Here is a 14817-nt window from a genome sequence, read left to right on the forward strand (position 1 = left end):
GCTCCGGTCTCGCGAAAGGAAACGAGAGGTAAGGAAAGAAACTCCCCCCTCCCCGGAAGACCTAGCCGGCAATTGACTGGGGGCGGGGGAAGCCGCGGACCGGCCAATCCCAGCCCGACCTGGGGCTGGGGCCGCGTGCGTCGAAGTGCGCGTCCGAGCGCCGAAGTGCGCGTCCGAGCCCCGCAGCACAGTTCTCAGCACAGATCCTCCTCCCGGGCCTCCTCCGCAGGCCCCGCGGCTCCGGCGTTTAAAGATCAGAGCGCTACCGTGAGGTGCCCCCTTCTGATTGGCTGCGCCGCGGCCTCCAATCAGCGGCTGCCACTCGGTTTGCCTGGAGCGCACAGGCTGAGAGAAGGAGCTGCGGAGAACAAAAGCGGCGGGCAGGAGCCGGAGGGGCGGGGTCGGGCTGCGCCTCGGGAGCAATTGGCCGGTGGAGCGGTAGGCGGGGCCTTGGAAATGCGAGGCGGGCGGGGCTCCAGGCTGCTGATCTGGGCAGGAAGAACACGTGTCCTTAGCAGAACGTTGGTGAGAGGGTATGTGTGCGCAACTCTGGGGGACGCCGGGGGGAGCTCAAGAGCGAAGCGGCGGAGAGGCCCGAACTAGTCTGTTGGTGGGAAAGAGAGAGAACGGGACTCCGGAGTCGGCTTCTTGTTCGTGGTCTTTTTGGTTTATGCCTGCGCGAATGAAAGTTGGCATTTGTTTCCTGGATTAAAACACAAATTGGCCTAGGGACGGGGGTCGCATGCAGTAAAAGTGAATCTAGAACTAGGATTTGGGGAAGCTTCTCTCTAGGGTTTCATCTATGAGCAGGCCATCAGGTGCGTGTCTAAACTTTGCTTCATGTTATCAATTTCTCCTGATTTTACGCAAAATCTATAGGTTTACACAAGTCTAAATATAGGCTTGAGGTTTCCCCTCTTGACAATTTAGGAGGAAAAAAACTAGATTAAGATAGATAATGATTTTTGTACGTCAAGCCGTGATGTGTTTTAGGGTTTGAGATTTCTTTAACACCTGGGGATTCGTATGCCTGAAGAGTTATGGAAGACAAATAGGTCAAATTAACAAAACTCGAGGGTCCAGAAGTATTTTTCTGTGTATACAGATTGTCAGGAAGAAAGAAAGCTAACTACTCACAGGCTTTAGTAATTAGAAAGTTTTTTATTTGATTTATTAAATTTAATAAATTTCTATTGAACTACAGAATCTGATGGTACTCCCCTCAATTTTGTAGGGCAGGAAGACATTATTCAATTAACTGTAACGACAGGATGAGTATGCACTAAGTGATTTATCAGAATGCTCTGAATGTAGAATATCAAACAGTTGAATATCATTTTAAGAAACTCTTTAGGAGGCTTCCCTGGTGGCGCAGTGGCTGAGAGTCCGCCTGCCGATGTAGGGGACACGGGTTCGTGCCCCGGTCCGGGAAAATCCCATATGCTGCGGAGCGGCTGCGCCCGTGAGCCATGGCCGCTGAGCCTGCGCGTCTGCAGCCTGTGCTCCACAATGGGAGAGGCCACAACAGTGAGGAGGCCGGAGTACCACAGAAAAAAAAAAGAAACTTTTCAAAAAGATAGTGTGCCCAGCCAAAATTTTTATCTTTCTTGGTAGTTTCCTCTGAATCCTTATTAAACTGAGGATTGAGAATACCATTTGCCCAGAAGTGGGACAAATACAACCAATTTCACTAAGACCCTTTGTTGATCCAAGGTATGAGAGGAAACCTCTCAAAATGCAGTATATATGTATGTATACAAACACATATATATGAAATCAGTATCATATTACTTGTGAAATTAAAGTAATATTTTCTTTTTAAAAAACATTTAGAGCAATGAACAATGAATGAACAGTTCATTCAACAGCAAAACATTAGTTTATCAAGTTGAAAAGCTCCTCACTTTTTCTTTATCCCCAAATGTCACCAGGTTTGGTTATATGGGTACAAGTAGGCTGGAGACCACTGTGTTCAGGGTCAGAATGGAGAGAGAGATTTTTGTGATTATCTGCAAGATCTTTATAACTAGTTGGGAACATAGGAGGCTGCCTTTAAGACACAGAACTGGCCCCTGGCTTGTCCTCAGGGCTGCCATTTAACACTGTTAGGTTATGTTTATAGATCAATTTGAGCATGTGCTTCCCTCTTCTCCCGAATAGCACTCTCTAGAGAAGCGGCCTACGGGGAAATAATCTTCCCCATTATATAGTCTCCAGGTGGATCTGTGACAATATCATTACCAATCTTGGCACTTATGTCAGTTTTCACAAGCCAACAATATATGGTCAGAAAACTGTAAACTGAAACCAGGCAGCTGCACATCTGCATGCCCTGAATGCATGAGGCTTATGATCAATCTTTTGGGGGAATTAAACCCTGTGGAATGAAACCATTTCTTTTATGTGCTGGAGAACTCAGGAATGGTCCTGGCTATCTTTCCCATGGTTCTGATATAGTCCCCTTTAAGTAGAAAGGGGAAAGAAAAGCTGAAGTTTTCGGAAATAAAGGGATTCGTTTTCAGAAATCTCTGCCTCTTCAGGCAAACACTACTGTAGCCAGAGATACAATCTGCATGTACTTTTCTAGCTTACGTTTTTAACTTAAAATCACATCATACTCATTTTCTCACGCTCTTACGTTGTCTTCTGAAGGAACTGAGCTCTCCCTTGAAGGGTCCACCTTGACTCATGAAGATGAGAGACTGAAATGAGGTCCCAGGCACACACTCAGACCTCCTTTAGCTGCTCAGGCAGCTGCCTGAGAATGCCTACCATATTCGTTAACTCCATCCTGTTCATAGCTGAGACATGGTACTCAGACTCTATCCTTACCTTTTAGGATGTAATGATATTCAGCTACTGCAACTTTTATTGAATCTTCCAATAGCTTGGAGTATTTACTGCCTTTGATGTGATTCAAAACAGCAAAATGTTCACACTGCAAGTGTGGCCAAACATTGAGAGTAAGACTAAGCCAGCATTTTTGCAGGAGATTGTCTGTGATAAGACATTCTTTCCAAGTTTGCAAATATAGGTAACTTGCACAGCCATTTTGTTTGTTTGTTAAGCTAGTGGTCTTGGCCACCATTTCTCATTGTTCTATGGTGAACGAATTCTTAAGAAGATGTTTTAAGACTCAAACTGAGGTTATTTTAGTATTATTGTCACCAAATGCTAGGTTCCAGACATTTGGTAGCTGTTACTAAAGAGACCAATGCCCTTGTGGAAATTAAATAGTAAAACTTAAAGACAGAATACCTTTATATTAGAAACAAAAAAATATTTACTGTGTTTGCTGTGAAAGGTTAAGAGTAGAGGCTCTGGAGTCAGACCTCACAGCCTTGAGTTTAGACCCTACCAACTTTTTACTCATTCAGTATTTATTGTGTACCTACTATGTGACTAGTGATTTTCAGTGTGCAATCTTGCATATATTTTTGCTATTTTTTAAAAAGATTTATTTATTATATATTTATTTAATTTATTTTTGGCTGCGTTGGGTCTTAGTTGTGGCACACAGGATCTTCACTGAGGCACACGGGATTTTTCATTGTGGTGCGTGGGCTCTTCATTGTAGTGGGCGGGCTTCTCTCCAGTTGGGGTTTGCAGGTTTTCTCTTGTTGAGGTACACGAGCTCAGTAGTTGTGGCTTGTGCGGGCTTAGTTGCCCCGTGGCATGTGGGATCTTAGTTCCCCCAACCAGGGGTCAAACGTGTGTCCCCTGCATTGTAAGGTAGATTCTTTACCGCTGGACCACCAAGGAAGTCCCTATTTTATGCTATATTAAGTGAATCTTTAAATTTCACTTGAAATTAGAAATTTCAAATTCCTATTGTTCATTGAAAGTATGTAGAATACAATTGATTTTTGTATATTGACCTTGTCTCCTGCAACCTTACTAAACTCACAGCAGTTTTCGTAGCTTTGTTTAGATTCCATTGGATCTTCTACATAAATCATGTCATCTGCAAATAAAAACAGTTTACTTCCTTTTTGTTACGGATGCCTTTCAGTTCTTTTACTTCCCTTATTTCACTGGCCAGAATCTCCAGTACAATGCTGAAGAGAAGTAGTGAGAGAAGATATCCTTGCTTTGTTCTAGATATCGGGGGAAGAATTCAGTCTTTCCCATTATTTGATGTTAGCTATAGGTTTGTAGCAGATGCACTTTTGAGGTTGAGGAGGTTCCCTTCTAATTCATAGTTTTCTGAGAGATTTTTTTTTTAAATCATGAATACATCATATTGTTTTTCTTTTTTAGTTTGTTTATATAGATTAATATATTGATTGGTTTTCAAAAGTTAAACCAACCTTGCATTCCTGAGACAACCTGCACTTGGTCATGATGTATTATCATTTTTATATATTGTTGGATTTGATTTACCAAAAGTTTATTAAGAGTTTATATATCTATGTATAAAAATATTGGTCTTTAACTTTCTTGTTATATTTTTATCTGGCTTTGATAAATCAGTAATGCTGGCCTCACAGAATGAGTTGGGAAGTATTCTCTCTTTCTCAGTTTTCTGGAATAGTTTACCAATTCACTAGAGAATTGGTAAAGTTCTCTAGTGAAATTTTCTTTGTGGGAAAGATCTTAACTATAAATTCAATTTCTTTAATAAATATTAAGGCTATTCAGTTTATCTATTTCTTCTCAAGGGAGCTTTGGTAATTAGTGGGAATTTGTCCATTTCACGTAAGTTGTCAAATTTATTGTCATAAAGTTGTTAATAATATTCTTTTTTATGTTTTAAATAACTGTAGAATCTGTAGTGAGGTCACTTCTCTTACTGCTGATATTGATAAAGTTTTTAAAATAAATTTAATTTATTTATTTTGGCTGCATTGGGTCTTCGTTGCTGCATGCAGGCTTTCTCTAGTTGCTGCGAGCAGGGGCTACTCTTTTTTTTTTTTCTTTTGGTACGCGGGTCGCTCACTGTTGTGGCCCCTCCCGTTGCGGAGCACAGGCTCCGGACGCACAGGTCCAGCGGCCATGGCTCACGGGCCCAGTCGCTCCACGGCATGTGGGATCCTCCCGGACCGGGCACGAACCCGCGTCCCCTGCATCGGCAGGCAGACCCTCAACCACTGCGCCACCAGGGAAGCCCCGGGGGCTACTCTTCTTTGCGGTGCATGGGCTTCTCATTGTGGTGGCTTCTCCTGTTGCAGAGCACAGGCTCTAGGCACGCAGGCTTCAGTAGTTGCAGCACGCAGGCTCAGTAGATGTGGTTCGCAGGCTCTAGAGCACAGGCTCAGTGGTTGTGGCGCACGGGCTCAGTTGCTCTGCGGCATGTGGGATCTTCCCGGATCAGGGCTTGAACACGTGTCCCCTGCATTGGCAAGTGGATTCTTAACCACTGTGCCACCAGGGATGTCCCTTCTGATTACTTTAGGTTTCACTTACTCTTTTTTCCCCTAGTTTCTTAAAATGGAAGCTGAGGTAATTGATTTGTGACCTTTCTTATCTTCTAATGTAGGTATAAACTTCCCCCTAAGTGTGGCTTTATACCTTGAATTAGACAGGTGGAGATGGTGGATATAGGGGAGTCCATGCAAAGAATTGGAACATGAAGGATGGAAAACATAATATAGCTTGAATCTATAGTGAGAGATATTCTATGTAAGCGAGGCCCATGCAAATAACCGAAACATGGAGAATTTGGAGAAAGGCAGGTTATTTAGTAAACCTGAGATATAGTGGAAGGAGGTGCAACAGGGATGAAGCTGGAGGCAGGGGTCCAGAAAATAAAAGCCTTTAGCCTGAGGGCAATAAGAAGTCAGTGAAAAATCTTAAGTGGGGGAGTGGCATGGAATTATTTGCATTTTATAAAGATCACGCTGGTGGGCATGTGGCAGTGGAAGTTGACTGGAGTCAGGAACACTGGATAGGAGATGGTCTATCCATGAGGAGATGGTCTCGTGCTAATCCAGGTGAGAGGTGGTGGTGGTAGTGGGCATGAAGCAACGTAGGAATATTAAAGTAATAATAAGGAACTGGAATCAGTGTAAAAATTGGTGATTGACCAAGACATATGGGGAAGAGGAATGAAGGGTCAGCTGGGCAGCTAGTAGTGCCTTCCAATGAGATGGGGAACAGATAAGGAGGAACATGTTACTGTCAGGCAGGGACGAGAGGACGAGTGAAGCCAGGAATGATTCCAGTTTGGGGTGTGTTGAGTTTATGATGCCTGTGAAGCATCCAAGAAGAGAGCTACAGTAGGCAGGTGTAAACGTGGGTTTTGAGCTTAGGAGAAATGCCAGTATGTGATGGGTAAGTGAGGTGTGAGTGGATGAAATCACCCAGGGAGAGGGTGTTGAGTGAGAAGAAAGTAGAGGATGAAAGTTTGGAAAGCAACATTTTAGGGATTGTCAGAGGATACAAGAGAAGTAAGAGTGATCACTTTGCTGCAATGAGAAGAATTTCATGGAAGAGAGAACAAGAAGACAAGGAACAACAATATATATTAGATTTATCAACAGAGAATAATATGCACTTTCCATGAGGTACTTAAAAAGGTTTTTTTTATTGTTAAAAAGAGTTTAGGGCTTCCCTGGTGGCGCAGTGGTTGAGAGTCCTCCTGCCGATGCAGGGGACACGGGTTCGTGCCCCGGTCTGGGAAGATCCCACATGCCGCGGAGCGGCTGGGCCCGTGAGCCATGGCCACTGAGCCTGCGCGTCCGGAGCCTGTGCTCCGCAACGGGAGTGGCCACAACAGCGAGAGGCCCGCGTACTACAAAAACAAACAAAACAAAAAAAAAAAGGGCCTCATCTTACAGGCTGGAATCACAGAATTCTACACGCTGCCACTATGACAAGAAGACGTAAGAAAAGCAATTCATGTAATCTCAATGCACAGACTCAAATGTCAGTGCTCCAACTCTTTCTTACCCTAAAACAGCCACACTTTGATGCTCTTCAAATCCAAGCCTCCCAGCACAGGGGTAACTGTCCTTTCTGTCTTCTCGCTTTCCCCTCTGTCCTGGAAGAGTGAACAGCTCTTGTCCCATTTCAATCTGGGATATTGAGCCTGGTTTGGGAATAGTGTGTTTTCTCACCTCGAAAGGTCACAATGAGGTGGATTCGCTGCCTTGAGTTTTATGTCTGAAAGCACGTCCAGGGGTGCCAAAGTTCCCATATTTTACTAAAGGCACAAGACACTGGGAGAGAGAAAATCAAAACAGAACCAAAAAACCTGAGGACCCTTCAATGCCAGGAAGGGGAAATAAAACCATCCACACTCCAGCACTGTAAGCTTTATTTGGAACTGGGGTACCCATCTTACCACACTTCTCACGTGACTAAAAAGCCCAGTGAGGTGTCTGTTTTCTGATAGTAGTAGAAACAGTACTCCAGGAGAAACGACGTCAGGAATATTGCAGGGAAGAGGTCTCATCGGCATCTAACCCAAACGATAGGGCTGGGCTGCTCAGAACCAAAAGGCTGTTCCAACTGTTCTCTAAGGGCCTGGACAACATGGTCCAAGAAAACAGCGGAGCAGGTGACTGGTTGTAGTTTAGGAAGCAGATGCCCGAAGACAGTGGGGAACCTGGCATATGGTCCGGGAGGGGGGCGGCTGGAGGGCTAGAGCTGTCCCACGTGTTAGTGTTCTTTTTTCTATTCTGTTATAAATTCATGGATTTAATCCAGTATAAATTAAGAGTATTTGTTTTCTTTTTTTAAAGGAATGATAGAGGGAAGTGGTAAATGCTACACTTTTTCTGCTTACAAAAAGTAATGCCGTTATAAAATCTTCTCAGCTGCAGTAAACCTTTTATTTCTTCAAGATGCTGCTTCTGCCAACAGAATTTGAGTTTCTCTCCTTCACAGACAGGAGCTCCTTCACGGTCCAATTGTAGTTCCATCTGCCCTAGAGTAGGCACAAAAGTCAGTGCAACTAGTGCCTAGTGTCCTGGCCAGTTCCTGCATCTCCATTTCAGGATGACCTTTTTATTTGTTAACAATTCTATATATTTACCGGTGATGTTCCCATCAAACATTTGGAGTTTCCCTCCCTTTTCAGCTTCTAATACCGCAGGAGATTTAGAAAATTTTGTACCAAATCTTTCAAAGTAAAGATTCTGTACAGCTGCTCGATAGCTGTGTCAAACAGTTCCGTCATGTGCAGTGCCATAGTGGGAATCCTTACACCCAGTGCCACTGGAGAGGAGCCCTGAATCTGCAAGGTATTCTCACTCAGTTTCCTTTTAACAGTCAATTCCTGGGTTGCCATAGCTTTGGTATGTAAAATCATTCCCATTGTAAATTCCGACTTAAGTGCCTTCGGGTAATCTCCAAGGGCTTCCCTGACCTTGGCGGTGTCTGCAGATTTCATAAGATCTTTCAAGTATATCCCCATCTCCTTTCTTTTTACTCACGTTCACTTCAGTGTCATCTACTTCATTTTCTTAAGACAGGTTGGGTATTTCAATCAACCCCTTGTGCTTCGCACCAGATTCTTTAATTATACCTTTCCAGACCAATGTGATGTTGCACTCAGAAGAAAATCAGCTTTCCTTTGCGGCGGCTGCAGGAAGCCTCACCTTCCGCCTGCCTCAGCTCACTGATCTCGCAACCGGCAGCCTCATTCTCCACCGCGGTGCCCGCCAGGAGCTCACAGAGCTTCCCCTTGGACCAGCTGGTGGCATCCCGCTCTGTCAAGCCCTGGCTCACTGCCACGTCCCTGAACCTGCTTCTCCTCTTGTTCCCCTCCTGGCTTACCTCTGTAGGACTGTGGGCAACATCTCCTATCATCCAAGGGCTGGATGTTCTCAACACGTGTTAGTCTTAATTGCCTCCTTCCAATGACTGGAATCTGCCTTCTATCATAAACCACACATGAAGCCCTTTCATCGAAGACATGCATTGCTTTCCTCCTTGGTTCTCATTAGACTGTCTCACCTGCAGTTTAATCAACTTCAAGTTTACCTCTTGGGCAGGTGCAACCTGCTTCTCATTGGTCAAGACTGAGTTGAGGTGTCGTTTCTCTGGGACAACTTCCCTGACCCCTTGAATGTGGGTTAAGTGCCCTTCCTGGGTGCTGTCCTCACGCGTCTGCTTTCCCTCTCGCCTGGCGCTTATTCCACTTTCCTATATCTGCCCATTATTCGTCTTTCTCTCCATTTGACTGTGAGCTTCTCGAGGGCAGGGACAATACCCGGCCACATCGACGTTTGCTGAATGACTGGGACTGCCCTTCCTCCTGGTGCTGCCCTTGGGTTGGGTGTGCTTTCCAAACCCCAGCCCATGGCCATCTGCAATTGGCTGTTGATGTTTATGATCTTAGTACATTACTCCTAATTTTATAGCAGTAGAATCACTTTGATTTAAATGACTTTCAGAGCTGTACTAGATTCAGTTTGGGGGTTGATTTCAGTCCTATATCCGCTCACATATTAAATTTATCATCTCTGTTGATCTTTTTCACTTCTTCACTGATTCATTTTGTCAACTAAACCATTTCCATTAATAGTATCGCCATCTTTTCCTTCCCTTCTCCTCTTTCTTTTCCTTCCTCTTTCTCCTCCCTTCCTTTCCTGAACAATTCAGTTCCAAAATCATTAAGTAGAGCTGAGTAAGGTAAGCATCTACAGCAGGTGGGGATGGGAGGGGGTGGGGTGGCCCAGAGCAGGATGCCAGAGCCCCAGTGGGGCTCTGCTCGGGGGAAGGGGTGGCAGTGGCCCCATGAGGTGGCTGACTCACAGGAGGACTGATCAGATAAATAAATATATTACAGATAATGGGAGCAAAGCTCACTCTTGGAGATGAGAATTACCGATATGGGAAGGGACAAAACTAGAACGGACACTGGTGTGGTAATGGTATTGGTGTGGAATCATTCATAAAAATAGATGTGGAAATAAGTGTAAATGTAAACATGTGTACGTGTTATATGTATGTATGTCCTAGCTCTGTCCACTGAGAGGGTCTGGGAGTAGCAACCCTCAAATAGCAATGGGCACAACTAGTGCCAGATCTTGGCTTCTAACCCACTCTCCGTTACAAGGAACCGGGGGTCCTGGGAGAAATGATCAACTGCAGCGCTGGAACAGGGTAAATAGAAGACACCTGGAACAACTTGTGACAGAGATAGCAAGGAAGTTGCTCAAGAATGATGAGAACAAGTTAAAAGGACACAGAAGCCTGTGTAAGGGGGCTTCCACTGGCCAAATTTAGGACAATGAGAGCATCAAAATAAATACTGATAGAATTATAACCCACTGGACAAAATAGGAATAAAAATAGGAAACTATTATGAGTCCATACAGATATAAAATATGTGGCTAAACGAATGGAAAATTTGATGAGGAATGGGATATTTACATGACTTCAAAGTACCTTCCCACAAAATCATGAACTACTTGTTAATTACAAAGAGGGGGGAAAGCAACTTCATAGTGAAGTCTGGCAGACACTACCTTAAGTGATCACCACGAACATCCTCAGTAACGGAAGGAATTGAAATCATGCGCCACCCGATAAGATGCAGTGAGATAAACACAGCATCACATCTTGGCTAACCCTCTGAAGGCAAATAAACTGAGCCTACTCGTGAAGACACATCAGGTACAGCCGGATTGAGGGACATTCTACAAAAACTGCCCTGTAACCTTGAAAAGTATCAAGGTCTTGACAGCCTAAGACTGTCTCTTTTTTTTTTTAGAAACTTATTGAGGGCTGAAAACAAGCAAGCTGCAACATTTGAATTTTTTTCTCCCTACCAAATCCCTAATGCTTCATATTAGTATGTACACGGTCTGAGTCCCAAGACAGAAGAGGTGACAGTTACTACCTAACAAAGACTGTCACCTGCTCAGACCAGGACAGTCGTCACTCCTCCCATTCTTTTTCTGTGCAGCCAATTTCATGCCTTAGGATCTGTTACTCACAAACCCTCATTCTGTTAACAATTTCTATGTCTTTTAGGACTCTGTTTTGTAAGAGGAAATGCAATTCCAAAACATTTTAAACAGTAAGAAAATGTTACCGGTTCACATACGTGAAGAGTCGGGTAGGATAAGTTCAGGGACCGCTTAATGCGGGGTTCAAACAATGTTACCAGGACAAGGTTTCGCTTCCAATATGCTGGTTCAGCATTTCTTAGGGCTGCATCCTTCCTCATTCATATCCATCAGGAAGGAGGGTGTTTTTTTCCCCCTGTGTAAGTCATTCTCATAGAATAAGGAAGTTATGACATAATTTTCAAATGGCAAAAGTACAGGTAGTTTTCTTCTCATAGGTGGCATTTTCTACTACCTTTCGACATCAGCGCTGTCAGCATGAAGACTCTAAGGGCATGATTTTCTATCCAGTTACGCTTTCACCACTATGTGGACGACTCACTGAATCACTGCTGAATCTCCAACTGCAAAAGTGACTTAAATATAAGTATCTGTGACTTTAAAAGACGCTGGATGGGTACGTCAAATTTGCTGTCTCGTTAAAGGCTGACCAAGTAGCAAACAGAAAGTATGGATGACCTGCTGAGACTTGCTTAGCCTTTGATTTCATGAATTACTCTCAAATTTTCACCAAAAACATGTCATGCCTAGAGAGAGCAGTCTCATCCATACCCCTCATCACATGCATGTAAAGCATGCACCACGAGCATTCGTTCTGATGCTTATCCGGATTCTCCTACTCCTGGGCTCAGAAACAGATGACCACGTCATCAAAGGGCACTGCCATCTGGACCCCCAAACGCATTTCCTTCTGTCTCAGGATGGCTTCACACTTCTCATCAGTAATGTTTAAAAGCCTTCTACCTTTGTTCGTATCAGGCGAGAAGTTACGACACAGATCTTGAAAAGCCAGACTTTTCAATATGTAAAATGGGCAAGGTTTGGATGATACAATTCCAAGAAGAGCTTGTGATGGTTTTGCTGGTCCTCTTTCCAAAACAACAGTTGCTGCAAACAAAGCGAATTTATACCCTGACAAAGGTGGAATACTGAATGTACAGGCCCTTGTTTTACAGGAACAGTGGGGGGATGGGGGGAACTCATAAAGAAGTCAGTCATTGGAACTGCCACAGACACTCATTTCTAACTGGAGAAACTTGACCTGAAACAAAGAGTTTGATTCAATTAAAAGGACATTTGAGGGAATTCTCTGGCAGTCCAGTGGTTAGGACTCAGCTCTCTCACTGCCAGGGGCCCAGGTTCGATCCATGGGTGGGAAACTAAGATCCTACAAGCCGCGTGACGCAGTCAAAAATAAAAATAAAATAAAAAGCCATTTGAGCACATAGCATAAGACACAGTCATGTAACTACCTACCATAGGACACAGTCGTTTAAATGTGTTAAAATACTGTGTGATAAAGTATGCATAGAACTGTCTTCAGCATTTCCTGTGAGATATCTTTAAACCCATTCATGTGTTTTTAAGAAATACAGAAAGTTGCATTTACAGAGACTTCTACAATTGGTAGTTTGACTCCACTGAAATGAAATTTAAACTGAAAACTATTTGCCCCAAGATCATGTTACAAATGTCAGAAAGAAATGATAAATCATCAGCGATCTTTTTCAAGACCATTTGCACCAGAAAAACAAACCACTTTCTGTAGATGACAAAGGGGAATGAGGAAAATGCCCTATAGCTTCCTGATAACTTGGAAAATGTAAAACAGAAGCTTGATTAAGCAGCCACAACCCAAGAGAAACAATACGGTATTAATATTTTTTGAAGAAGTTCCAATAAATATGTTGAAAGAAAGGAGGGAGAGCATAGAGCTGGAACTCAAGAAACCTAGGCTGTATTCTCAGTCACTAGCTATATGACCTGGAGCAAGTCACTTCAACCTCTCTGTAACTCACTTTACTCATCTATAAAGTGAGGGAGTTGGATTATGATCCCTACAGATTTTATTCTGAATACCATTTTGTGTGTGTGTGTTAGGGAAAAGGCAGTAAGAAATTAATTGTCATATTTCTTGGGAAACATTGTTTCAATTTAAGCTAAGTATCAGGAAACTGAGTTACTGTCACCCCTGAGAATCTCTCAAAGACTTGAAACTAAAATAAGAGTTGCAACCGTCGTCATCATTTTCTAAAGAACTACATGTTGAGGTGACAGTCCCTATCATTGCAATTTAGTATTATACTCTATGTTCCCCTATGGGACTCCTTTCCTTTCCTCAGCCGTAATTCCCTGTTCTTTCTTCCACTCTGTACCTTACTAACAGTACTCCCAGCACACAAGCTAAGCTTCAGAGAAACAGGAACACTCAGAAGGCCCTGGGCTGACTGTAAAATCAGTGGCTATGTGTACATCTCTTTCATTCGTTAATTCATTGATTCAACGAGTGTTTGTAGAGCGCCCACTGTGGAAACACACTGCATGGGTAACAAAGATTAAAAAAAAAAAAAATCAGTCCCTGCTTCGAGGAACTTAGTAACCACGGCTGAAAGCACGGATTTCCCTGCACGGCCCCCTCTGGACTCCAACGCGCGAGCTCGGGTTAGACTGCTGGGCTAGGGCTGCAGATTTCACAGTCAGTCCGAGGATCCCGGACCGCGCCTCCTCCAGGCCCGGTTCCCGCCCGAGCAGGCTTTTCTTCCTGCCACCGCGGACCGCCCCTTCTGCCGGGCCGAGAAGTCACCGCTGACACTTGCAGAGTCTGCGTAGCCCGAGACCCGGGGCGCGGCCGCTGAGCCCGCCCCCGGGATGGTCCCCGGCCGGATTCCAGGCCTCGGTTGGGCGCGGGTACCCTTTTCAAATGCCGCGCTGATGCCGCGGCGGACGACCAAACGATCTTACCGACCGCTCGGGGGTGGGGCCTGCGCCGGTCAGCCCCGCTCCGCGGGGGCCGTTGCCATGGGGACACGCAAGGCATCCTGGGAACGTTGCCTTTCTGGCGCGGGGACTGGAGTCCCACCGCGCCGCCTGCAGGCAGGAGGAGCCAAGAGTCTCCAGAGGCCGATCATAGCGCTGCGCGTCCGGTCCATATCTCCCAGGCTCTGGGAGAAATGCAATTTATACTCCGCTCCCCCAACCCCTTGGTTTTTTTTAATGGCTACGTCACACCTTAGGTGGGGCACACGGGATCTTTGTTGGGGCATGTGGCCTCTCGTTGAGGCATGTGCGCTCTTCGTTATGGTGCGCAGTCTCCTCTCTAGTTGTGGCCTGTGGGTTTTCTCTTCTCTAGTTGTGGCACGCTGGCTCCAGGGCGTGTGGGCTCTGTAGTTGTGGCACGCGCGCTCTCTAGTTGAGGCACGCAAGCTCAGTAGTTATGGTGAGGAGGATTAGTTGCCCCGTGGCATGTGGGATCCCAGTTCCCCGACCAGGGATCGAACCCGAGTCCACTGCATTGGAAGGCGGATTCTTTACCACTGTACCACTAGGGAAGTCCCGCCCCTTCCTCTTTTGGGGGTTACACAAGGTTGGACCTAAAATTGATGGGCATATAAATCAGGGAATTGGATCATGTGTAAGGTTGCCTTTTTCTGCCTGAATTTTTGGTACACCAAACTTCTCGACAGTGAAAAAACTTTAATAGTCAATCTCATAAAGATATGGAAATTGTTATTTGAGCCAAACTGAGGATTATTACAGGGGAGACAGTCTTGCAGAAAGCTCTGAAGGCTGTTCCACCTATCAGAAGGCGAAGCACAGTTGTAAAGATTTTTGAGACAAAGGGTTATACATCTAAGTACCGTATTGACAGTTTACATAGTCCAACGAGGCAAGTAGTGGGTTATTGTGACCTCTTACAGGATTGAGAAAGGAACATTAACTCCTAAGGAGTTACCTTGCTGGTGCCAGGAGGAAATTGGGTGAGGTATTTTGGCGAGTAGGCATGCCTGTGTCTTCT

The 14817-nt window shown here is 44.7% G+C and overlaps 1 pseudogene; it reads right to left on the reverse strand.

Annotated features, from left to right (window-relative positions):
- Window positions 1–7957: 7957 nt before the first annotated feature.
- LOC136127978 (activator of 90 kDa heat shock protein ATPase homolog 2-like) lies at window positions 7958–8754 on the reverse strand (annotated as a pseudogene).
- Between the last annotated feature and the right edge of the window lie 6063 nt (window positions 8755–14817).

This window comes from Phocoena phocoena, chromosome 9 (genome assembly GCF_963924675.1).
Source record: "Phocoena phocoena chromosome 9, mPhoPho1.1, whole genome shotgun sequence".
Taxonomy (NCBI): domain Eukaryota; kingdom Metazoa; phylum Chordata; class Mammalia; order Artiodactyla; family Phocoenidae; genus Phocoena; species Phocoena phocoena.